Source organism: Petaurus breviceps, unplaced genomic scaffold (assembly GCF_028583685.1).
Source record: "Petaurus breviceps papuanus isolate PSGF00001 unplaced genomic scaffold, PetGlider_PUasm1.0 37, whole genome shotgun sequence".
Classification (NCBI taxonomy): domain Eukaryota; kingdom Metazoa; phylum Chordata; class Mammalia; order Diprotodontia; family Petauridae; genus Petaurus; species Petaurus breviceps.
Genome location: NW_027186296.1, coordinates 12,951,650 through 12,976,341, shown reverse-complemented (window position 1 = coordinate 12,976,341; position 24,692 = coordinate 12,951,650). Strand labels below are relative to the sequence as shown.

The 24,692-nt window shown below is 38.5% G+C and overlaps 1 long non-coding RNA gene across 2 annotated transcripts in view; it reads right to left on the bottom strand.

Moving 5' to 3' along the window:
• The window catches only part of LOC138168952 (uncharacterized), a 327,150-nt gene that overhangs the window by 14,924 nt on the left and 287,534 nt on the right, over positions 1-24,692 (bottom strand). For both annotated transcript variants that reach the window (XR_011170239.1, XR_011170240.1), the window contains one exon: positions 498-574. This is a non-coding gene — a long non-coding RNA (uncharacterized lncRNA). The remainder of the gene's footprint in view (positions 1-497; positions 575-24,692) is intronic.

The following is a 24,692-nucleotide window of genomic DNA, read 5'->3' as shown; positions in this document are numbered from 1 at the left end:
CTCCAGGAGGCAGAGCTAGGGCCAGAAAGGGAAAGCTAGATTTCAGTTTGATAGGAAGAAATTTTCTAATAATTAGAGCAGACCACGAGTGGAATGAGAGGCTGCCATAGGAGGGAGGGAGTTTTCCATCATGGGAGATCATCAAGCAGAAGGAAGATGATTCCTTTGGGGGGATACTGCATTTGAGATTCTTAATCAAACAGCGGTTCGAATGTAAGATCCTTGAAAGGAAAGATTGCTTCATTCTTTGTATTTGATTCCCCAGTGCCTGGAACACAATTGGTGCCTAATAAATGCTTATGAATTGACTAATCCATCAAACCGCTGAGATTCCTTCTAACTCTAACATGCTCTACTTCTAAAGGTTCTATAATATGTATACAAACCTAACAGGCAAAAAGATTAGTACCTTTTCCAGAACAAATTGTTTTTGAGCAACATTTAAAAAAAACTTATCAAGTTGTTTTTTTTAATGAATATAAATGAAACTGTTTTACCTGAGTACTTGTCACTGTGCCAAGTGCTGGAGGGAATGACTTGTTGCTGCCTGGTTTTAAATAAACCTTGAAGATACCTGCAAAAAAAATCAATCAAATTAGGAATCATATGTCATTTTCACTTTAAATTCATCATGGATAAGGAGGAAATCTGCTAATTCTTGCCAAAATTATACCCAGAAGGTTCTCTTCTGAAGATTTTTAAATGAGAATGAAAGTCAACAGAGATAGTTAGTATCTTCAGTAGAAGTGAGATTACTGTATTATTTATTATCTCATTATGAACCTACATATTTTAATGAGTTCCTTCCTCCTGAGGCCCATTCACCAGAGGGTCTAAAAGAGAAAAGAAGGTCGTGGCAAGACAATAAGGAATAGGTTCAAGCAGAATGTGACATCAAAGAAAATAGCCCAATTTAGGACTCTGGTATTCAAGGACCAGGCCCCAAATTCTCTTCCTGATTGTGGGAAAGAGTGGAGAGGAGGAGGCAATTAATGATCATAAGATACTCATTTCCCAGCTCAGCTCCCATCATGCTGTGGATAGCCAACTGAGGAGGAATTTACATCACCTTGGATCACTGTGAGCTGATGTACACTGTTAAGGACTGTACTATAATTTCTTTTCTTCATTTTTTTTAATCGGGGGAATCTAGCACTTTGGATTTTTTTTAACCTTAAGACAGAAAAATTTCCACATTCTCCAAATATCCCTCTGGGAAGGCTGACATACATTTCATAGTTCCTTTTGGAAGTACTGTCCAGATCAGGAGATTTCTGTTTCAGTTCATAACTCTAGGCATCCTTAGGAGAATTCCAGGAATGATTCCGATTACTAACTTGATCACTGAGCCACCCGAGGGTTCATGAGGAGAAGAGCCAATCAGAAATTCCATCCATAAAGCTGGAATAAAAGCTCCCTTGCTCTCTGAGATCTGTCATCAGTGCAGCAAAGTGTGACCAAAGCAATCTGCAGGGAAAGTTCTGGCTTACCAATGGAACTCAGGAGTTGGTGGTGGAAATGCAACTGAAGTATTGTTTCTGCCAATTGCCTTGAATTCCACCCCCGGGGTCAATGAGCAAAATGAGATTCTATGAAATCAGTCTATTGGAGAATCATGACATTACTCTCTCCAACTCAAGTAAAAAAAAAATGAACTGAGAAGAGGCAGACCTGAAATGCTGTTTCCAGTGTGGAAAAAAAAATCCAAAACTCCTTCTAGCTCTGCTGAGCTCTCTATGTGTGCTCTGTGATGAATATTGTAGAAATTGAATGTCACTTATATTGTAAAGAGCTCCCTGTTCCCAAGTGCACATGCTAAATTCAGCACAGTGAGAAGTAGTAGAAACTTTTCAGTGTCACAGTTATGCACATCAGGGATTTTTGAAGAACAAATAAAACTGGACTTTTCCAACCCACACAATCAGTAGCATGGAAATGGCACACTCCTTCTACAGGACCCAGCTTACTTTGTTTTATGCAATAGATATATCCCTGAAAGAGTTGTATACAATTTATTATTTTTTTAAATTAATTACATTTTCCCATTATGTGATGGTATATTTTCAGAGATATGGACCAGTAGAAAATAAAATGTGACACAAAGACATTATAAGAAAAATAAAACACATACAGCAGTAGATATTGTTGTTAGTCCTTCATTCTCAAAGAGAACCAATGACATCAGGAGGCTGATGACTTGACTAGGAAATGAATCAGATTTAAGTGAGGCAGGGCTGTGCAAAGTCATCAGCCTCACTCCTTCAGCATCATTAAAGTTCAATGGTTTAGGGGCAGCCAGGTAGCACAGTGAATAAGATCGCTGGCTCCAGTGTCGGGATGACCTGGGGATCGAATCTGGGCTCAGACACTTAGCACCCACCCAAAAACACCTGGCCGTGTAACCTTGAGCAAGTTACTTAACCCCAATTTCTTAAAAAAAAAAAAAAAGTTCAATGGTTTAACTGATCCAGCCTTTCTGGAGAGCAATCTGGAATTATGCCCAAAGGGCTATGAACAATTTCATACCCTTTGACCCAGCACTAGGGTTATATCCCAAAGAGATCATAGAAGTGGGAGGAAGACCCATGTGTACAAAAATGTTTATAGCAGCTCTTTTTGTGGTGGAAAAGAATTGGAAATTAAGGGGGTGCCCATCAATTGGGGAATGGCTGAACAAGTTGCGGTATATGCATGTTATGGAATACTATTGTGCTATGAGAAACAAGGAGCAGCTGGTCTTCATATTTATCTGGAGAGGCTTATACGAACTGATGCTGAGTGAGAAGAGTAGAACCAGGAGAAATTTGTACACAATTACAGACACAACGTATGTGTGATGGCCAGCTTTGATAGACTGGACTCTTCTCAGCAATGCAGTGATATAAATCAATCCCAAAAGACTCATGTTGGAGAGAAATGTGTGCATCCAGAGAAAGAACTAGAAAGAACTGAGTCTATATCCAAATGGAAGCAAAATATCTGATCTTTTTCCTTTTCTTGTTTGATTTTATGTCCTCTTTACCATTTTTCATTCCATCTGACACAATCTGTCTTTATAACCTGACTAATGTATAATGTGAAAGTATTTACAGATCCTGCACTTGACTGTATGCCGCCATGGCAGGGAGGGGAAGGAGGGGGACAAAATGTGAAACTCAAGGAATTGTGGAATTGAATCGTGTAAACTAAAAGTAAACAAACAAATTAATTTAAAAAAAAGAAAAGCAATAAAAACCATCAGGCATAAAATAAAATAAAATAAAATAAAGTTCAATAGTTTGTGTGATTGTAGTTTGTCCATTATTGAAAAGGACTATGACATCAGGGAGATGATGACATGATTTGCAATTGACTGATTTGAGTGAGGGAGGGTCGTGTGAAGTCACCAGCTTCACTTTCTCCTCTAAAGCCATCTGGGTCCAGTGACCAAATACTCATCAGGATGACTAGAGAAGTCCCAGGATGCAGTGGAAGACCGTGGCCTTTTTAAGCTAAGACCTTTTCAGGTTCTTACCTTGAGTGAGGCAACACCCATTCAGTGAATAGGCCTCTTTAAGAAGTGAGTCAAGGGATGACCACTTTAATTAGAAAAAAATCAAACTGGGAAGGGAAGATTCTCAGGGTTACTGGTCAAAAGAGAAACAGTTACTATTGACATTCACTCTGAGCCAGGAGGGACCAAAAAAATAACCATTAAGCGGTGCTTGGGCAGGTACCTTTTGCTGTTTAATGCATGAGATCCAGAGTGAATTGGGTTTAAGGCTTGTTTTTTGGGAAAGAAATCTAGCCAGTAAACCCCAAGTTAGCTAGGTGGCTTTTGGCCATGAATATTTACCTTTCTTTGAGCAGAACACCCACAGACAAGAGGAGAGGAAAGAAAGGAAAAGAGAGGGGAGGGAAGGAGAGAAGCTGAGTTGCCCAACTGGAACTGGCCAGCTGGGTCCCAATTCAGGCAGCTCAGACTACTCACAGGTTGTGGTTTGCCCTTTATCCTCAAAGAGGACAATGACATCAGGGAGATGATGACATGACTTGTCCAGTGGCAAGACATAGGTCAAGACAACTGGTGGTCCCCATCCACCCCCAAGTAGAATATAAGTTCCATGAAGACAAGTATTATTCCATTTTGTATTCCTTTGTATTCATTAATAACTAGTATAGCTTCTTGCAGTGCTATTTGTTTTTGTTATTACTTTCCTCCTCCTTCTTTGACTATGCCAGCAAATGGTATCTCTGAATCAAAGAGTATTAACATTTTAGTCACATTCCTTTTATAATTCCAAAATTACTTACTAGAGTGGTTGGACCAATTCCCAAATAGACTAACAGTGAATTAGGGGGTCCATCTTTTCACAACCCCTCCAACATTGTCGATTCCTATCTTTTGTCATATTTGAAATTTATAGCAGATCTTTTAAAATAAAATCTCTAAAATGCTCATTGAATTAAAGTCAACAAATATTTAGTGAGAATCTATTATTTATAGAGCACTGTGATAGGCCACAGAAATCATTGGACTTTTTTTTCATATTTTTGGTTCAGACTTGTGATTTCAATGAAGTTGCTAAATCCTGATCACATTACTCTTTCTTTCTTTTTTTTTAAAGCAATCAGGGTTAAGTAACTTGCTCAAGGTTACACAGCCAGGTGTTTCTGGGTGGGTAATAAGTGTCTGAGCCCAGATTCGATCCACATCTCATCCAGACACTGGAGCCGGTGCTCTTACTCGCTGTGCTACCTGGCCGCCCCCCATTACCCTTTCTTAAAATGCAGATCAGTAAGTTCCCTCCACTTGAATCTTAGGAAGTTGCTTTGGACACTGAGAGATTAAATGATTTGCCTAGACTTCCTGGACGCCCCCCAGCCCCATATATCAGAGGCAGGCTTTGAACATAGGATTTAAATAACTTCAGGGTCAGATCTCTAACTACTACAGTATGCTATCTCTTGGAAATAACAATAGCTACCTTACAAGATACTAAATTATACTCAAAAGATGGAGAATACAAAACTTAAACTATAGAATTACAACCCTGTAGATTAGGGATTAGCAGCTCTGTGTTTGAATTTCATCTCTGCCACTGATTAGCTATGTGGTCTTAGATAAATTGTGCAACCTCTCTGTGTCCTCATCTGTCACATGAAGAAGTCAGACCAAAAGAAAAACGAGGTCACTTTTTAGCTCTGACATTCTGTGAAACTGTGATGATTAGCAATCAGATGAAGGAGGGAGAGGCCTCCTCTCACCAGAGGAAGCTCTGTATTTTGCATTTTTTTAATGTAATAAGTAGAGCTGTTCTGTCTTTTTAAGTGTGGACTGGTGCCACAGAGCCGCCAGTCAGCACTTTCTGCAAGTTCAAGTTTGAGTCTGATTGTCCCTTTGCTCTGGCAGAAGTTCAGGTTAGGCCTTCCTTGAAGCAGCTACTTTCACAGGATTTGGCAGTGCATGCTGTTGGGGACACAGATCCACAAATGTCACAACTATCATAGCTGTTTTTGTCTTCAAGCCTGGAGCTGCTGAATACAATGTGTTGCCAAATGAGTTAACTACTCATCAAGATAACAGGAAGAGGAGACAGAAACAAGGCAAGAGCAGAAGGAAGATACATCCCAAACATATACCAAGAATAATAGCAGTAACAGATATCATTTTATTATTTAACATTTATTTTTATTTTATTGATTCAATTTAGCAATTATTTATTTAACGTTATGTGCTACACACTCTACAATTATTATCTCTCTTGATCATCATAACAACTCTCAGAGGTAGGTGTTATTATTATCCTCATTTTACAGATGAAGAAACGGACCAACAGAGGTTAAATGACTTGTCCAGGGTCATACAGGTGGAAAGTTTCTGCAGCTGCATTTGAACTTAAGTCTTTCTAACTCTAGGTCTGGCATTCTATCCACTACATTAGCTATCTGCCCTAATAAAATGAGTACAGAAGTAAGGCTTGTGTTTCCTTTGGCAACAAGACTACCTAGAGTCTACTGTAGAGAAAGTATGGCCTTCGGATAGAGTCCTGGATTTGTAGTCGAGAAGACCATAGCGTGGATCTTGCTGAAGATGCGTACTAGATTTATGATACTGACCAAGGCACTTAGCTTCAATCTCTTCATCTGAAAATGGGGAATAATTATAACAGCTATCTCAGTCATTATAAGGATCAAATGAGATAACATATATATAAAAAGCATTTTGCAAACCTTAAAGCAGTATATAAATGTTAGCTATTATTAAACCCTACCCAAAAGATTACTCATGAAACCTACTTTTTCAAAAACAAATTTGACCTCCTACCCTTATCAGAAAATAAGTAACATACACAAACTTGTGCCATGTGATTCAGGTCACCTAAGAAGGCTAGGAGTTGAGTGTTCTATAAGTGTTCTCTTGGCAGCCCACTCCCATTCCCCTCACCAGCACCACCATTTTTATGTGAGTCCTGTCTATAACTGCCAAAATGGCAGAATGTGGCAGCCACTTCTGTCCTCCTCTTGTCCCCAGCACACTTTGCAGAGGATAGAGGGGCCAACCTTACTTCAGGGTTTCCTAACCTCTCTTTGATGAAAAGAGAAGATCCAATCAGCAATAGCCAAATCAAAAACTACGGTACTGGTCCTAGGCATGATGTGCTCAATAAATATTTGCTATGGATTAATTGGATGATTGGTTAACCAATTAATCAATCAAGAAATATTTATTGTGTCTAATATGAGTCAGGCACTGTACTAGATAATGGGCATATAAGTACAAAGAATGACAATCCTTATCTGCAAAGAGTTTATATTACATTATATTCTAAAGGAAACAGCAAATTACATATGCGTGTGCATATACATAATATGTGTGTGTATATATACATGTGTGTGCATATGTATGTCACTACAAACATGAAGTGAATAAATATAAAAATAAACAAAATAGTTAAACACAAAAAAGGTACTAGCAGTTGGTAGGATCAGAAAAGTTTTCATGCAAAAGAAATGGATCTAGAACTATGTGTTAAAAGAAGGAAGAGACAAGGAAGGAATTCTCATTTCAGGCAAGTATCATGGTCAATATAAAAGCATGGAGATGGAGTTTCTTGTGTGAGGAATAGAGAAAAGGTCAGTTTTGCTGGATCACAGGGTGCAGAATGGGGAGTGATATCCAAGAAAGGTGGAAAGACAGGCTGTCATGCAGGGTTTAAAAGCTAAAGAGAAGAGTTTATATTTTACCCTCAAAGCATCGGGAAGCCACGGGAGCTGGTTAAGCATGGGATTCACATGTTCACATTTACATTTAAAGATGACTTTGGCATCAATGTTTAAGATGGGCTAGAGTCTTGAGGCAAGGAAACTAATTAGGAGGCTGTTGAAATAATCTATCTGAGAGGTCATGAGGACCTCTCATGTGTTAAGGTGGTAGCCATGTGAGTGAAAAAAAGGAAACTGAATGTGAGAGATCCTGTGGAGAATGAAACCAAGATTTAGCAACTGATTGTACATATGGGGTGAGAGACAGTGAGAAGTTAAGGATAATGCATGCCAACATTATGAATGTGGGAGATGAGAAGGATGGTGGTGCCTTAGACAGAAATAAAGTTTAGAAAAGAGGAGAGTTTGGGGAGAAAGATAATGAGTTCAGTTGTGGATACATTGGGTTTGAGATATCCTTGGGACAACCAACTTGAACTATCCAGAAGGTTAATTGGTGATGCAGGACTGAAGCACAGGAGAGAGAATGGATTGGGGGGAGGGAAAGAAAATGAGGGGGGAAAGAAAGGAGGAAAGAGAGAGTATGTGAAAGAAGAGACAAAGAGGGAAGGGAGGGGAGAGAGAGAGAGGGAGAGAGGGGGAGAGAGGAAGAGCAGAGGAGAGAACAGAGGAGGGGTGGGAAGGAGAGGAGAGGAGAGAGAAGAAGGGAGGGTGGGAAGGAAAAAGGAAAGAGAGGTAAGAGGAGAGAGGGAGAGACAGAAGAGATCTAAGAGACACTTGCATAATCATTCTAGTTAAACCAATAGGAGCTAATGAAATTACTAAAAGAGAAAATGTAGAAAGTACAAAAAAAAAGGAGTAAGATGACCTTGGGGAGGGACATAATATGGATGATGAACCAGTAAAGGAGATCGAGGGGGAAAAAATCAGGAGGGGTTAAAAAAAAAAAAAAGGTAGGAGGGAACCGGGAGAGAATAATATCATGAAAACTCAGAGAAGAGAGAGTACCTAGGAAGAAGGCCTGCTCAAGAGTGTTAAAGCAGCAGATAAGCAAAAAATGATGAGGACTGAGAAAGAACATCTGAGAAATTATTGATAACTTTGGAGAGAGCAATTTCAGTTAAGTGATGAGATCAGCAGCCAGATTGTAAAGGGCTGAAGAATAAACCAAAGGAGAGAAAATGGAGGCAGTGGGTGTAGACAACTTTTTCAAGTGATAATTATGATAATGAGAAGAAAGAGTACCCTAAGAGCCAGAGTGAAATGGGTTTTAAGATTTGGTCTTTGGAGCTCATAGATTGGACCACAATATGTCCCTGCCCATGCACCACTTAATGGCTATTTTTTGGGCCCTCCTGGTTCATAGTGAATGTAAATAGTAACTGTTTCTCTTTTGGCCAGCAAAAATCTTCCCCACTCAATTTGATTTTTTTTTTATTAAAGGCACCATCCCCTGACTCACTTCTTAAAGAGGACTATTCACTGAATGGGGCATTGCCTCACTCGAGGTGAAACCTGAAAAGGTCTTAGCTTAAAAAGGCCAAGGTCTCCCACTGCATCCTGGACCATCTCCAGTCATCCTGATCTATATCTGGCCACTGGAGCCAAATGACTCTGAAGGAGAAAGTGAGGCTGGTGACCTCGCACAGTCTTCCCTCACTTAAATCAAAGTCAACTGCATGTCGTGTCATCGTCCCCCTGATGTCATGGTCCTCTTTGAAAACAAAGGACAAATACACAACAACAACGAGAGCCAAAACAAGACAAAAAAACACTCCTAGTCCTTCCTAACTGGCATAGTCAATCCAGGTGTGTAGTAAAGTGATGGTTTGGAATCCAAGAACCTTTAAATTTTAAATCCTTTGATCCTATGAATTATTGATTCCTTTGACAGCATGGCACAATTTATCCATTTTAATCATTTTTAAAGTACTCCTCATAAAAACATTGATAAGGGAAGACGTTCCTTAAAGTTAACTTCTTTAGACTTTCTAAGGATTTAATTAGTCTATACCATCCAGTTTGAGCAAAAGTTTATAGTATGGTGCCAATTTTGTCAACATGGTAGGTTTAATTCCTTCTGAAAATTCTTTGTCCAGCAATAACTATTTCTTAAATGCCTAATGCATGCAAAGTATTATGCTTGCTAGGTGTTGTGAAAGATAAAAATTTAGACGAAACATAGCCTTTACTATATAAGTTCCTCATGGAATTTATAGTCTAATAGGGGAGCAAGACTCATAGTTAATATCAAATAAAATTATCAAACGAAATAATATACATATGTATAAGTGCAACAGATTAGTGCAAAGTGCTAGATGAGGTCCAAGAGGAGAGACCATTACTGAATAGCAAGATGAGGGAAAGGTTCTTTGAGGAGACATCCTTTAGTTAGGCTTTAAAGAATGGGGAGAAATTCACCAGGTGAAGAGAAGCAGGGAAAGCTTTTTCAGGTCTAACTAAGGAATAATGTGAACAAAAGCATAATGGTGGGGAAATATGGGGCATGTATGAAGAGTAAATGGATAGTCCAGTTTGTCTGGTGTCTAGAAGACATGGAACAGAGTAGTATAAAATGAGCGTGGAGAAATGGGACAGTGTTACCTGTGGCACTAGACTTTAGAGGTCTTTGAATGTCATACAAAGGAATTTGAATGCTTGAGAGTTCTACATAATAGAAAACTGTTTGATAGGTACAGTCTGTGGTCTTAATCCCAAACAATCATCTCACAAAAGATTCAAGTTGGGGCAAGAGAGTGTGGGTGTTTCAATATAAACCTATCACCACTACCAGAGAAAAAGAAAACCTTAAAACATTTGTCCTATTAACTGTTTGGCAGTAGTGTCATCCCCAGATACTGAAGACTGCACATTAAAGAGGACATCTCATTTATTCATGTACTCCCTGTTCCCTGTTACAATCGATGATTTACAATTGGCTGTAGATAATCTGTGGGCTGAGTTAAAATAATTGGTTAAATTGAGAAATCCAAGGAACCTTTGTTTTCTCAAAATGAAACACTAATGTATGCTGAACATATTTTTTGGATGTTTTCCCATGGATGTTAAATATTTCAGAGATTTATAGAGTAATTTTTTGTGAATCCTTCTGATGGTTTCAGACTATATTTCCCCTTTTTAGAACTCAGAGTAGGCATTCTAACTCACTAAATCATTCCTAAGGCTCTCATAATTCACTATATCAGGCCAATAAGTGAATCAGAAAGAGAACATTTTCCATCTTGCTGTCTGCCCAGCAAAGTTTGAGATGTGGTAATTTTTTAGTATTTTAAGCAAAGTAGAGTAGCTTACTTAGATTTTCTAAAATGTTATCCTTTATCACCCTACCTCCTTCCTTCCAAATCCAATTTTAAAGTTCATTTAATGCTAATGTCCATTTTAAAGTACAAAGCTTTAACAGCTTAAAACTGCACTAATAGTTCTGGGACACCCTCTATACTGGTGGCTTAGAAATAGGCAATAAAATCCCCATCATTAAAGATCTTCAAATAAGATCCTGGGTGACCACTTAGCAGGGAGGTTATAGATAGGATTCATACTTTGGATAGGGATTGAGCTAGATGGCCTCTAAGGACTCTTCCCATTCTGCATTTCTACAATTCCATGATTTCAGTGTTGAAAATTCAGGTTTCTCTTGTTCAGACGAATTGAAAATTCTCCAGATCAAGAGCCTCTAAGTCTCAGGCATTGGAGATACAGAGGAAAGAACTGGCTTGAGAGTTAGAGGTTGTTGTTGTTCAATTGTTTCTGACTCTTCTTGACCCCTTTGGGGTTTTCTTGACAAAGACACTAAAGAGGCTTGCCATTTCTTCCTCTAGCTCATTTTACAGTTGAGGAAATCAAGGCAAACAGGGTTGAGTAACTTGCCCAGGTCACACACCTAGTAAGTGTCTGAGGTCAGATTGGAACTCAGGTCTTGCTGATTCCAGGCCTGGTGCTCTATCTACTATGCCACCTAACTGGACCTGGGTTCAAATTCTTTCTCTGACATTTTCTCCCTATAAGTCACTTAACTGTCCCTAGGCTGTAAAAACAAGACGATTTCTGAGGCCCCTTGCAGCTCTCACTCCATGATCCTATGAGCAAAGTATAACTACAATTGCTTAGAAAATATGTTTCATGCAACTTTCTAAAAGACTATAGAAATCCAGGATGAAACAATGAAGGAGTCAAGGTCCGTTGGATCAGACACCAAGAGCTGGAAGGGACTTTAGCCTAGTCACCCCATACCCCCCATTTTATAGATGAGGAAACTGAGACCCAAAGGGGTAAAATGACTTGCCCAAAACTAAACAGTCAACGGGGCAGAGGTAGGACGTGAACTCGGGTTCATCATTACTCCCACAGTACTGTGCTACCTCCCCTTTAAATTGTCTGAAATGTAGGCCAGCCAAGTCCAGGGAAGACACTGTGTTCACACATCATATGGGTATTTAATCCCATTAATTTCCACTATGCATTGATGACTTTGGTAGTTAAGCTGATGATGATGTTTATTTTTCAATTCCTCCACTAATGTCATATTCATAGAGCATTAGGCACTCATTTGCTAAGGTGCGAGAACATGTTTTATTGAAAAGTAATCATGGCTGTCATTTCTGAAAACTGATTACATTTTAAGGCAAAGGCTGTGCCTACACACAAGAATTTTAAATTTTTTTAAGTTTTTTTCAAGAGACAAAAGCACAGTTGTTGGGATTGGGATTGGTTTGGGGTTTTTCTTGCTTGTTTGTTTTTGGCAACCATTGTTTTAAGATTTTTATTTTATAAACTGATTCTTTTCCTTTGAAAGGTTTTTGGGTTTTTTTTAGTTAAAAAGATGGAAATCATTTATGTGTGTAGACATGCAACCTTAGTTACTTCCGCTTCACATTATCTAAAGGGAAAGGAGGTCTATAAATCAATCCCAGAAGAACAAAGGTATTTTACAAAGAGAAATATAATGAACAGGGAGAGCAGGTTCATTCTGGATTTATCTTTACATTAGAAGAGTCCAATGACTGACCAAAACAAACCTTCTGTAATCCTAATTTCTGTAATTGCTAATGATAACCTGGAATGGCATTTTTATGGATTATTCCAAGGCAAAAATAACATTTTGTAATGTTCTGAGTGTTTTCATGTCTTGGGCTTATCTGTATGTGGCACAGAAATCAATAAATCAGGCTTGAAAGAAAAACAAAAATTGTAAATCGCCTACCTTCATATTCAATCTTCCTGACTGCCAGCCTCCTCTCCTCCTGATGACTCTTGGAAACATGTGCTGCCTCTCAGCTGACTGTATATGGGGTTCACATAACCAAATTCCCTGAACTGAAAGTGTTGGACCAGTTTTATGTTTGCCCTAGAAAAGTGGCCATAGGGTTGCACAGAAGTCATTTGGGGAAATAAGATCACTAATAATCTCACAACTAAGTTGAAATCATGATTTCTTTTAAATAGTAATTTATTTGATCAAATTCTACCTTTCTTTCTTCTCCTACCAGATTGCATGCCATAGGATCAAAGATTTACGTCTTGGGGCAGCTAGGAGGCACAGGGAATAGAGCACCGGCCCTGGAGTCAGGAAGACCTGGGTTCAGATCCGGCCTCAGACACTTAACACAAAAACTAGCCATGTGACCTTGGGCAAGTCACTTAACCCCAATTGCCCTCCAAAAAGCAAAAAAGAAAAATGATTTACATCTTAGAGAGCTCCTAGTCCATGAGTTCTTAACTTTTTGTTGCTGTCATGAAGCCCTTGGGCAGTCTGGTGAAGTCTATCAGCCTGTTCATAGAATAATGTTTTTAAATGCATAAAATAACATACTTAAATGCATAAAATGCACAGGATTACAAAATAAATTATGCAGGAAAAGTTATCAAATAACTTTTTTTAATTAATAGGTAAAAGGCTCTTAACCTTATATCTAATCTAGTTTAAACTCCTCCATTTATGGATGAAGAAACTGAGACCAAGATTGGTTTAAAGTGGGTTGCCCAAAGTCACAAAGTTAGTAAGTAGCCAAGGCACCATTTGAACTTAGGTTCACTGACTTCAAATCCCCTGGTCTTTCCTTTATGCCCCACTGTCTAATTTATATGCCCATTCTACTCTACCACCTCCCCAAAAGAAAAAAACTCTGTCAAATGATCATCTGTTATTTGGGATCATATAAAAACAGGGTCAGATGCTTTTCAGAGGGATATTGAATAGTATCTTTTCTTTTGTAGAGAAGTAGAAAATCACCAATCTACAGGTCAGCTCCCCATACAAAGAAGATACCTTCTGACTCTCCATTGGAACAAATAGGACTTAAGATTAGAAGGGGCTTGAGAGATCAATCTAACCCAATGTCACCATTTTATAAATGAAGAAAATGAGGCCCAGAAATTCCAGATCCATTTGCAACCCATCTGACCCTGAATAAATTTCCCAAATTGAACTGATTTATCAAATCTACAAAAGAAATAGTAGGTTAACACTTGCTTCCAGAGAAAAACATATCCCAGCTGATGGTGTGAAATATAACAATGTCATCCACATATACAATAACCAGTTGATATAAAAGGTTGGTTAGGACATCATTCACAAAGTGTTGAAAGATTATCAGTGTATCAGCCAGCACAAGAGATATAACCTGATATCTGTGGGGTCTAAATCAGTCCTGAAATCTCTCCTCCATTGCATTTCCTTTTGTGGGAATATACTGTATGATAAACTGACTTCCAAGGTCCTCTTTTGTCCCAATTCCCCAAAGTGTTTTTCACGGTGCTACTACAAAGGAAAGCAGAAGGAATTTTTTCTTCTTTTTTTTTCTTTTCTTAGCTTTGTGCTCTAACATCTGAAAAACTCTGGTTGTTCAGCTTCTATTTTTCTACAAAAGAACCTGCCGACTCTAGATTCTCCATGTGGTTTCCTCAGACAACTATCTGCCATTTCCCTATCTCTCCACCAACACAGTACAGTAAATGCTCCTCCTAAATAAGCCATTGTTTTTTCCCTTCCTGCTGAGCTCTCATGGTAGGGTTAATCTGTGTACAAAATCAAAAATATTAAGCCAAACCATTAAGCAATGCAAGAAAGTTGGAAGTCAGGAGCAGGTTAATGCAACAAAGTCAGAACACAGAGCTCAGAACTGGAGTGAAATGTACCAAGTCAAAAATGATAGCAAGGTCAATGCACAGGAGTAGAAAGCTATTATGGCAACTCAAGGGTACTGAACATCAGGAGGGGCGTTATGGTGGCACCATTGCTCAGTGGCACACACTGGGTCCGGCTAGAGCTGAAAAGGCATATCACAAGCAGAGAAAACATGGCCACACTTCCTATGTTAACACAGAACTAGAAATAAAATAGGTGCCCAGCAAATGTCTAAATAAGTTGTGGTGGGGGAATGAAAAAGAATATTACTGTACCATAAGAAAATGACAAACATGTAAAATTCCAAGAAGCATGGGAAAATTATTTAAATGAATTGTTACAGAATTAATTAAGCAAAACAAGGAAAACAATACATATAATGATAAGAATGAAAATGGAAAAATACGAAAATCAAAACTGAACGGTGTGTAATTTTCATGACCAAGCATGCACGACTAAGAGAGAAGAATTGAGAAAATGCACTTTGCAGATGGGACAAGGGGTATAAAATTTTGCATATACTGTCAGATACAAACAACTTGTTGACTAGTTTGGTTAAAGTGGGTTTCTTTCTCCCTTTTTGATCTTTGTTACAAGGAATTACTCCCTATGTAGAGAAGGAATATACTTGAAAATTAATATGATGCCAATTGTCCACATGCGGTGTCTGTCCAAAATGTATATACTGATGGACTAACTCAGTGGACTGCCTGCTTAACTCTAGGTTATAATCTGGGCCAGATATATTTTGTATCTACTTTGCTTTCCCAAGGTAGATTGTTGAGATGATGACTTTTATTGAGGAGACTTTGGAGCATTCTAAGGTTTTTGGGTAGCCTCTCTTGAGTCAGAGGCCCTGAGTTCAAATCCTGCCTCAGCTGCTTACTGCCTTGTGACCTTGAGTCAAGGCATCAGTTTCCACATCTGTAAAATGGAGTCAGGATTATGATCCTATAATCCATGGGTAGCATCATTTGAGGAACCTCTACATAAATATTAAATCCCTATGATAAAACACTTTCTAGTGATAACAGCTGGCATTTGTGTACTCTTTAAGGTTTGCACAGTACTACAGCAACCCTGAAAGGCAAGTGTTGTTATTATCCCCATTTTATAGATGAGGAAACTGAAGCAGACAAAGGTTCAGTGACTTGCCCAGGATCATTGTTCATCCTTCATTCTCAAAGGGGCCAATGATATCACAAGACTGAATTATATTTAAGTAAGACAGAGCTAGGCAAATTCGTCAGCTTCACTCTCTCCTCAAGAGTCATTGAAGTCCGGTGGAAAGTCAAAGATCAAGACAACTGACACCTCACTAAGAAAGTGACTGAGGCTGAATTTGAACTCAGCTCTTCCTGATCCCGTGTCCAATGCTCTATCTGCTGTGCCGCATAGTTGCCTCCATATTAAGCTTCTTTTAAAATACTCAATATTATATTCAAAATAAGCAAATATGGTACTTAAAACAACACTGTATAGTACCAAATATTATATAAAATGGTAATGAGACATAAGATCAAATAAAATGCCATAAAATGGCAATGAGAAAGGGCTCACTTCTCCAGAGGACTTTTGTAGACATACACACATACATGCATGTACACATGCTCACATAACCATTCAAACATGACTCTTCTTTCTCTCTATACCCTGGTGAAAGCTGAGCAAATAGATCCTGGGGGAAAAAAATCTAAAGCTACATTCACTATTAAGATCATTTGCCAGGATTTGCGAAACAAATTCAAACTGCTCAATGCAATTGAATTTTACACTTAAGTTAACTGGTCTATGGTCTCTTTAAATTTCTGCTATTTCTGTCATTTACCAGGCTTTTTCAAGGGAACATTAGTGTAAGGAGATGAAGCTTTAATAGATATGCAATACTGATCACTTATACAGAGTGTTAAAGAGTATTACTAGGGCCTGGGTGAGTTGAATGTCACTTCAAAGACATCTGCTGCTTTTGAAAATGTAGATATTGTGCCCACTGGAGATAGTGTTTCCAAAGGGACTGGGACTGGGACAGTTTCTACTCAGCTTTATTACTAACCTGGTTTGGATTGAACTGACTTACAGACATAATGCAAGACACATGCATACTATTGGCCATAGAGTTTGAGGGACAGATGGAAAGAGAAACAGAGGGAGAATATGTCACTATCAGATGGTACTCTGTGGGCATCAGCTTCTGGGACATGTGAGCAACTCCTCTTTTCAGTGCTGGAGTTATAAGAATAGACAGGTCCTGAAACTAGATTCCCAGGATTCTGGAAGTGACAATCCTGATCTGTCAAAGAAACAGCAGCATCACTAGTGGACAAGCAGGCAGTACTTACTAAATTACTAGAGTGACTGTGATCATCCCCTATGTGACTCATCTCCTACTTTCCAAGCAAGCATCATGAGTGACAGCTGTCACCCACCCTTACTCCCAACCCCACACCTGCACTGGAAAAAGGCAGAGGGTATTTTGTTAAACAGATGAATTTCATTTTTTCTCCTGGTCATAGCTTGTAGAATTGATGGGAGTAGACACAGACTCCAACTTAAAGGGAGGAGAGACCAGAGTTGGGAGATATGTTCAGTGTTACATGTTACAATACAAGTAGCTAATTTTTGTTTTGTTTTGCCACACTTTTACTGATCTAATTAAACTATTTGTTAAACCATGACCTTGAGATGAGTGATTTGAAACAACATTGCATATGGAAAAAATGGGAGTGAAGAAGAGTTCATGAATGACATCATGATTGACAGATAATTCTAGACAAAAACCTGGGACAGAACAACTTAAGAGGTGGGATGCTGGGTGATTGGCAGCTTTGTGGTCCTGACTGCTGACAGGATCAACCTACCAGGAACCTTGTTCACCTGCTTACTTGTTTATTCAGCAGAAATAAAATGAGAAGATTAAAGGAACAGCAAGACAAAAAGAAGAGAGGGCTAAAATAAAATACTAAGAAAAGAAAAATAAAAGATAACAGAAGCAAGATCCAGAAGGGAAGTATAGTTTAACATCTGATTCATTCATTCAACAAACCTTTATTAAGCACCTACTGTATGCAGGATCCTGGGCTAGGCACTAGGAAAGACATAAAGTTCAGACAAATTAAAGGTCCTGCACTCAGGATCCTCACAAAACCTCAGACAAAATGCTACATGAGATACAAGAAGGAATAATGCCGTGAGGCTCAAATGAGATAGTGGTTGTAAAACACTTTGCAAAATTTAAATGGCTATTTAAAGGATACTTATAATAACATTATTAAGTAATAATTAAGTTATAATAATAATTAATTACTAAGTAATAGAGTTTTATTAATTGTTAAATATTATTGTCCAAATGATTATTTGATCATTTATTATCAAATTAAAAGTATTATTTATTAGTCTCCAGTCTGGTGGTGATTTTATTCCCTGAGTTTCTGTTTCTAACCCTAATTCCAAGTTAGTTCCAGTACATTCCTAAATATAGACAACCAGGAGAAAGTTTATAAAAGCAACATGAGACATGGAAAATAAGTCTACTGAATCACCCTTTTATCAAGAACTGTTTCCAAATGCTGGGGTAGTCCTTGAAACTCCAGCCTCTGATAAGTAAGTTTTCACCTAATCTTGCCCAGTAAAAAGGTCTCCATACCACTTCTCTGCCCTCTCCATAACCTGATGCCCCCCAAACCTTTTCCAGTTCTCCTTTATATGTTCTCTACCTTTATTAGAATGTAAACATTTTGCAGATAGAGAACTGCCTTACTTGCTTTATTTGTAATCCCAGAGTAAAACACAGTGCCTGGAACATAGTGAGAGCTTAATAAATGCTTTATCTATTTTTCTTCTTATTTACAAGTTATCACAGACTATAATGAATTTCACACTAATTCAATATTCATGTTTTGAAGATTCACTAATATCTCTTTATGCTTTCATACCCATGATCACATCTGATGCTCATGGCAGCCCCATGAAATAGATAATATAAATATGTTATTTAGCCTCATTTTATAGATGAGGAAAGTGAGGCTCAGAGAAGTTTATTTACTTTCCTGTCACACAGAAGGATAGACTTAGAACTGAAAAGCTTCTTAGAATCTATTCCAACTCTTTCATTTTACAAATAAGGAAACTGAGGCCCATAGAAGTAAAGTAATTTCCTCTGAGTGACATGGAAGAAGTAGAAAACCCCAGATTTTAACAGTCTGAAACCCAAGCATCCTAACTCTAAATCCAGCCTTCTTTCTACTCCATAACTCACTGTAAGCTAGAGTGAGGCCTAGAAACTAGATTCTTCTGCTTCCTGTCTCTAGAATAGCACATTATTTTCAAAATGGAGTTAACTTTTATTCTCTCTCACATAGCAAGATTGAAAGCCATTTTGGGAATTTTATTTTAGGGGGTACATTCTTCTAATTTTAGTTCACTGGCATCATAAGACAATCATGTATCTAGTTGATGGAATGCTAACAAGAAAGATAATGTGTTGTAAACAACTTGAAGTCAGATGGTCTTTGTTAAAGTCCTAGCTTTGCCACCTTGATCAAGAAGTTTAACCAATTAGAGCCTTGATTGTTCCATCTGTGAAATGGAGATAAAATCATGGCACTACCTACCTCACAAAGTTATTGTAAGAAACTAAATTATTGGGGTGGCTAGGTGGCCCAGTGAATAGAGTGGCCCTGGAGTCAGGAGGACCTGAGTTCAAATCTGGCCTCAGACACTTAACACAAAAAACTAGCTATGTGACCCTTGGGTGAGTCACTTAACCCCAATTGTCCTGCCTTCCCCCTCCAAAAAAGCAAAAAAAAAAAAAAAGAAGAAGGAAAGAAAGAAAGAAATTACATTATTAACTATAGAGTGCTTTGTAGATGTGAGCTATTCTTATTATCTGGCCCAGTAAATTAACTTGGATTTTATAATTAGCAAGCATACCATATTTTGCTCAACATGAACTGAAACCTTAAAAATATGTTTGCTTTCAGAATGTCAAAGAGTCAGAATAATTAATTGAGTACCCACAATAGTCAGGGCACCACACTAGGTGCAGTGATACAATACCAGGGAAATAAGCCAAAATACAAATAGCTTATAGTCTAATAGGGGATCCAAAACCAGCATAAAAGATGATGCCAGGGAATACATACAAGGGAAAGATGAAGACAGACACAAGCCAGCAATTATCATGTGTTGCACTCTCATCCTAGATGCTCCCTCCTCACTACATTTTAGTAATACCACTGTTTCCTGGCCCACTTTCTACCTTCCTGAGTATTTCTTCTCAATCTTGTTTTATAGGATTATCATCCATGTTCCAGCCCCTAATGCTTATATGTACACACCCACCCACACAACTGCTCTTTCCTTGGTTCCTTTCTCTTATCTCTTACCCTTTCTCTTGGCATTCTCATCAGTTCCCATGGGTTCAGTTATCATCTCTATACATATGATTCCCCAATCTGCATATTCATCCCTTATTCCTCTCCTGAATTCTAGTCCTGCATTGTCACCAGTCTATTGAATAGTCCACTATGGGCATTCACTTGGATGACCCATGGATTTCTCAGGTTCATTATGTCCAAAACCAAAGCATATTACTTTTATCAATCAACCAACTCCTCTTAACTTCCCTATTTCTCTCTAGAGGAAAATAAATACCATCTTCTGGTCAGCCTGATTTAAAAGTTTTTATATAAAATACATGAATTTACATAAAAATCATGATACTGTTTTCTTGGCTATATTGTCATGATTCTTTTCCTTCTAGTCATGGTGATGAATTGCATTGAGTCAACCATACTCTCTTGCCAGGTTCTCTGTGTTATCAGAGTTAAAGCAGGATAACTATCTCCCTGTACCTTTTGGTTGCTCAAAAATCCTTGTCCTTCTTCTGTCATAAGAACATTACAGTTGTCCAGCCCAGACTGTGCATACTGGGTCTTTCCAGATTAGCCTACTTACCTAGGTAAAAATCTCTCCCTCAGGGGTGGAGCCAAGATGGCGGAGTACAAACAGGACCATCGCGTGGCTTCAGCTCCCACCTCCTAATACATGTAAAAAAAATGACTCAAAACAAATTTTAGAGCTATAGAACCCACAAAGTGACAGAGAGAAGCAAATCTTCCACTGAAGACAGCCTGGCAGGCCAGCAGGAAGGGGCTATCACACGGAGCTGGGAACTGAGCACAGTGTCACATGAGCCACAAGGGCCTGGACCCAGGGTGGCCCCAACCAGCAGCTGGCTGGAGCACACTTCAGGAGAGCAAATCACCAGCAGTTGTGGTGTTTTCCAGACTTATCAACACATAAACTTCAGAAAAAAAGTAAAATGTCAGTCAGAAACTCTGCTGGAACTGGGTGGAGAAGAGCACAGTCCAGCCCCTCCCCCTGGGGTGAGAAGCGGCAGAGGTACAGTGGCTGCAGTTGCTGCCACATGGCTGCTTCCAAAGCTCCTGGCCTGCACAATGTAGGGCTCTGGATCAAGGTCTTGGGTGATGGTCCTGGGGTGTGTGATCAGTGTGCCAGAGCTTGTAGAGGCTACAGAGAGGGCACCCTGCTAATAGCTCCGGCAGCTGCAAAAACCCCAGCGATTTGGGACATAGCTCTCTGCAAGCTGGAAGCAGAGTTCTCCCATGGCAAAGAGCTCAAAAGTTAAGTAATTGGTTGGCAAGATGAGCAAGCAGAGGAAGCACGATCAGACCACAGAATCCTTTTTTGGTGACAAAAAGGATCAAAACATGGAACCAGAAGAAGACAACAAAGTCAAAACTCCTGCATCAAAAGCTTCCAAGAAAAATATGAACTGGTCATAGGCCATGGAGGAACTCAAGAAAGGTTTTGAAAATCAAGTAAGAGGAGTGGAAGAAAAATTGGGAAGAGAAATGAGAATGATGCAAGAAAATCATGAAAATTGAGTCAACAGCCTACTAAAGGAGAACCAAAAAAAAATACTGAAGAAAATAGGATAGTTGAAGGGAATATGTGTGTGTGTGTGTGTGTATATATATGTATACATACATGTATACATATATATATGTATAGGAGGGTTTATGTGTGTATAAATATATATGAGTGTGTACATATGTATATACATGTATAAATAGACAGAGGGCACAGGATGAGTTGAATATGAAGGGATGACATCTAAAAAAATAAAATCAAGAGGTGAGAGAGGAATATATTGGGAGAAGGAGAAAGGGAGAGATAGATTAGGGTAAATTATCTCATATAAAAGAGGCAAGAGAAAACTGTTACAATGGAGGAGAAGAGCAGGAAGGTGAAAGGGAATGGGTCAACCTTACTCTCATTGAATTTGGCTTAAGGAGGGAATAACATACACACTCAAGTGGGTATCTTATCCTACAGTAAAGTTGTGGGGAAGCTAATAAGAGAAGGGATGATAGAAGGGAGGGTAGATTGGGGGAGAGCGTAGTTAGAAACAAACACTTTTGAAAAGGGATAGGATCAAAGAAGAAAATATAATAAGTGGGGGGTAGGAGAGGATGGAGGGAATTATAGTTAATCTTTCACAATATAAGTACTAAGGAAATGCTTTGTGTACCTGCATATATAGTCTATATTGAACTGCTTACCTTTCCAGTGGAGGTGGGTGAGGAGGACAGATGGGAAAAAATCTGGAACTAAAAGTTTTAAAAACAAAGTTTTTTTATTTGCTTTTTTTACATGCAATTGGGAAATAAGATATAGAGGCACTGGGGTATAGAAATCCATCTTTTCCTACTAGAAAGTTGGGGGTGAATGAGGGAGGATATAAGAGAGAACAGATTAGGGGAAGGGGTATTCAGTAGGCTCACTATTTTGGGGTGGGGTAGGGGAAAGTTAGGGAGAAAAATTTGTAACTCAGAATCTTGTGGAAATGAATGTTGAAAACTAAAAATAAATAAATAATTTGGGGGAAAAAAAACATCTCTCCCTCTCTTCTCCTCTGCTTCTTAGGTTTAATGATTCCCAGGAGATGTAGTGATTAGGGAAAAGAGTTCCCTCTGATACAAGAGGTAAGGACAGTTTTCTGGTATTTGTTGTCTTTGATTCCTCCCCCATCCAAGCTTTTCAACATCCCTTAGCACTTCATAGAATGTATAAACATGCCTGCTAGATCAGGAGCAAGGCCAGCTCTTGATGAATGTAAATAGTCATCATCAAACCATCTTTTTTCAGTCAAATGGACAGTCACAACATTTAGCTGAGACCGGGAAATGTATTCTCCTTTCTCCACCACTTACCAGTGTATGTGACCTTGGGCAAGTGACTCAATTTTTCTAAACCTCACATGCCTCATCTGTAAAATGTGGATAAAAGAATGTGTACTGCCTATATATTATGAGGTTTGAGGAGCTTTAAGGAACAAGTGACAAACTTCAGATTTATAGTTAGAATTCTTGTGTTTAGATGACAAATGGAACTCAGACCACTTAAGTCTAAAGGGCTATATCTCCTATGTCTAGATTGCTCCCTCTTTTCTCTCCACTGCTTGAAATCCCTAGTCTCCTTTAAGGCTCAGCTCAGCTCAGCTCAACCACCTTCTTAAGGAAGCTTTTCTTGATCCTGACTATAGGCTAGTACCTCCCCCTCCAAGATTTCCTTGCTTTTATATGGAGTATACATTTTACACATACACACACACACATGTATCCCGCCACCCCCATTAGAATGTAAGCTCCTTGGGTGCAGTGCCTAGCACAATATCTGCACATAGTAGGTGCTTAATAAATTATCGATTGATTGATTAGATACATTATATATGGTATTTAGAAAGACTAGGCAGACCATAGAAATTATAGAAATTTTAAAGCTTGAAAACTTCTCAAAGGTCATTTGGTCCAACCTCCTCTCTTTACATTTAAGAAAATGAGACCTAGAAAAGAGACCTACAACTTACTCAAGATCACATAGCCAATTAATGGCAGAATCAAGTGTAAAACATAGATCTCCTGATTTCTATACCAATGTTCATTCTCATACAGCATTGTATTCAACCACAGAAAATGTTTATTCTAACCATAAATTCATCTTTCTGATTTCTCAAGAAATATTTGATGAATGAATGAATGAACAATGAATCCCCTAGGGTTATATGGCTCGTTAGTTCATATCCTCAACAAAATCCACTGCATTTTGGATGCAAGAGTCTGAATTATTCAATGCTTGACTCTCTCATTTTAATAGTCCATGGTGGGCACATCAGGAAATCCACAAGATAAACTATCAAATTATGTAACTATTCTGCACAAGCAGAACTCCTTTTCCCCGTTAATAACACCCTGTCCAGTGAAACACTGATATCATTTTAATCCAAATGATTAAATTAGAAACACATCAAAACCCAATTCCAATCCTATTATGATTTGCAATCTATGAAATCCACATTTAGCAAAATTTCACATGTAAAAGAATTGCAATTATTAAAATAAAAATGGATGGAGCTGGACTACATTATATTTGAAATACCTTCCACCTTTATATATTGTAAACCTATTATCCTATGTGATTTGTTAGTGCCTGGGAAAGAGAATCTGTATTACACTGAGCTACCTACATCCCTTCAACTGTTAATGCTACCATTCACCCTGAATCATTTAAAGCATTCCCTGCTACTAAAGAGTTATCATTCTAAATGACACCATCATAAAATGATAAATTCTAAGCCCAAATATGTTCTATAAAATATGGGATTGACTCTCAATCTCAGAAATACCTGGGGTTGGTCACAATGAGGAAAAATGATTTCTGGGATCCTGAGATAATCCAAACTGAAAAAAAATGGGAAAGTCTGAATGTGGCTTATGACAGGGAATTTCTTGTAAAATGTTCTCCTTTTCATCTCCTTCAAAATTGGAAGTCATCAGAGTGGAGGGCAAAGTATGAGGTCCTCCAGCAGGGTAGTAGCAAAGGCATTGACATTAACTGTATGGCCCTCCCCCATGTGAATTATGTAAAACTTCAAGGAGAAGAGCATAATAGTAGTTATCACCTTGGAAATCTCCCTCAAAGCACCAGTCCCACTTTCTCCCCCAGAGTCATCTGGGTTTAGTTGCCAGGTATAGATCAGGACAACTGAAGATGACCCCATTGGGTCTTATGTGTTTAGACTCAACTCCCATCTCTTATGTGGGGTAGGAATCATGTTTTTCCTACTTCCCCAGGTACCTGGGTCCAATCAATGAGTAGACCTGGAACTATGGGTTTTGTATATCTTCAAAGAGTATTATGCCATCTTGGGGTCATAAAGAAAAGAGAGCAATAAAGGTTATTATAGGGGGATATCAGTACCTATGAAAATAAGATTTATTACAATCCACCTGGAAATAATCCAAATTAGATTGCAAAT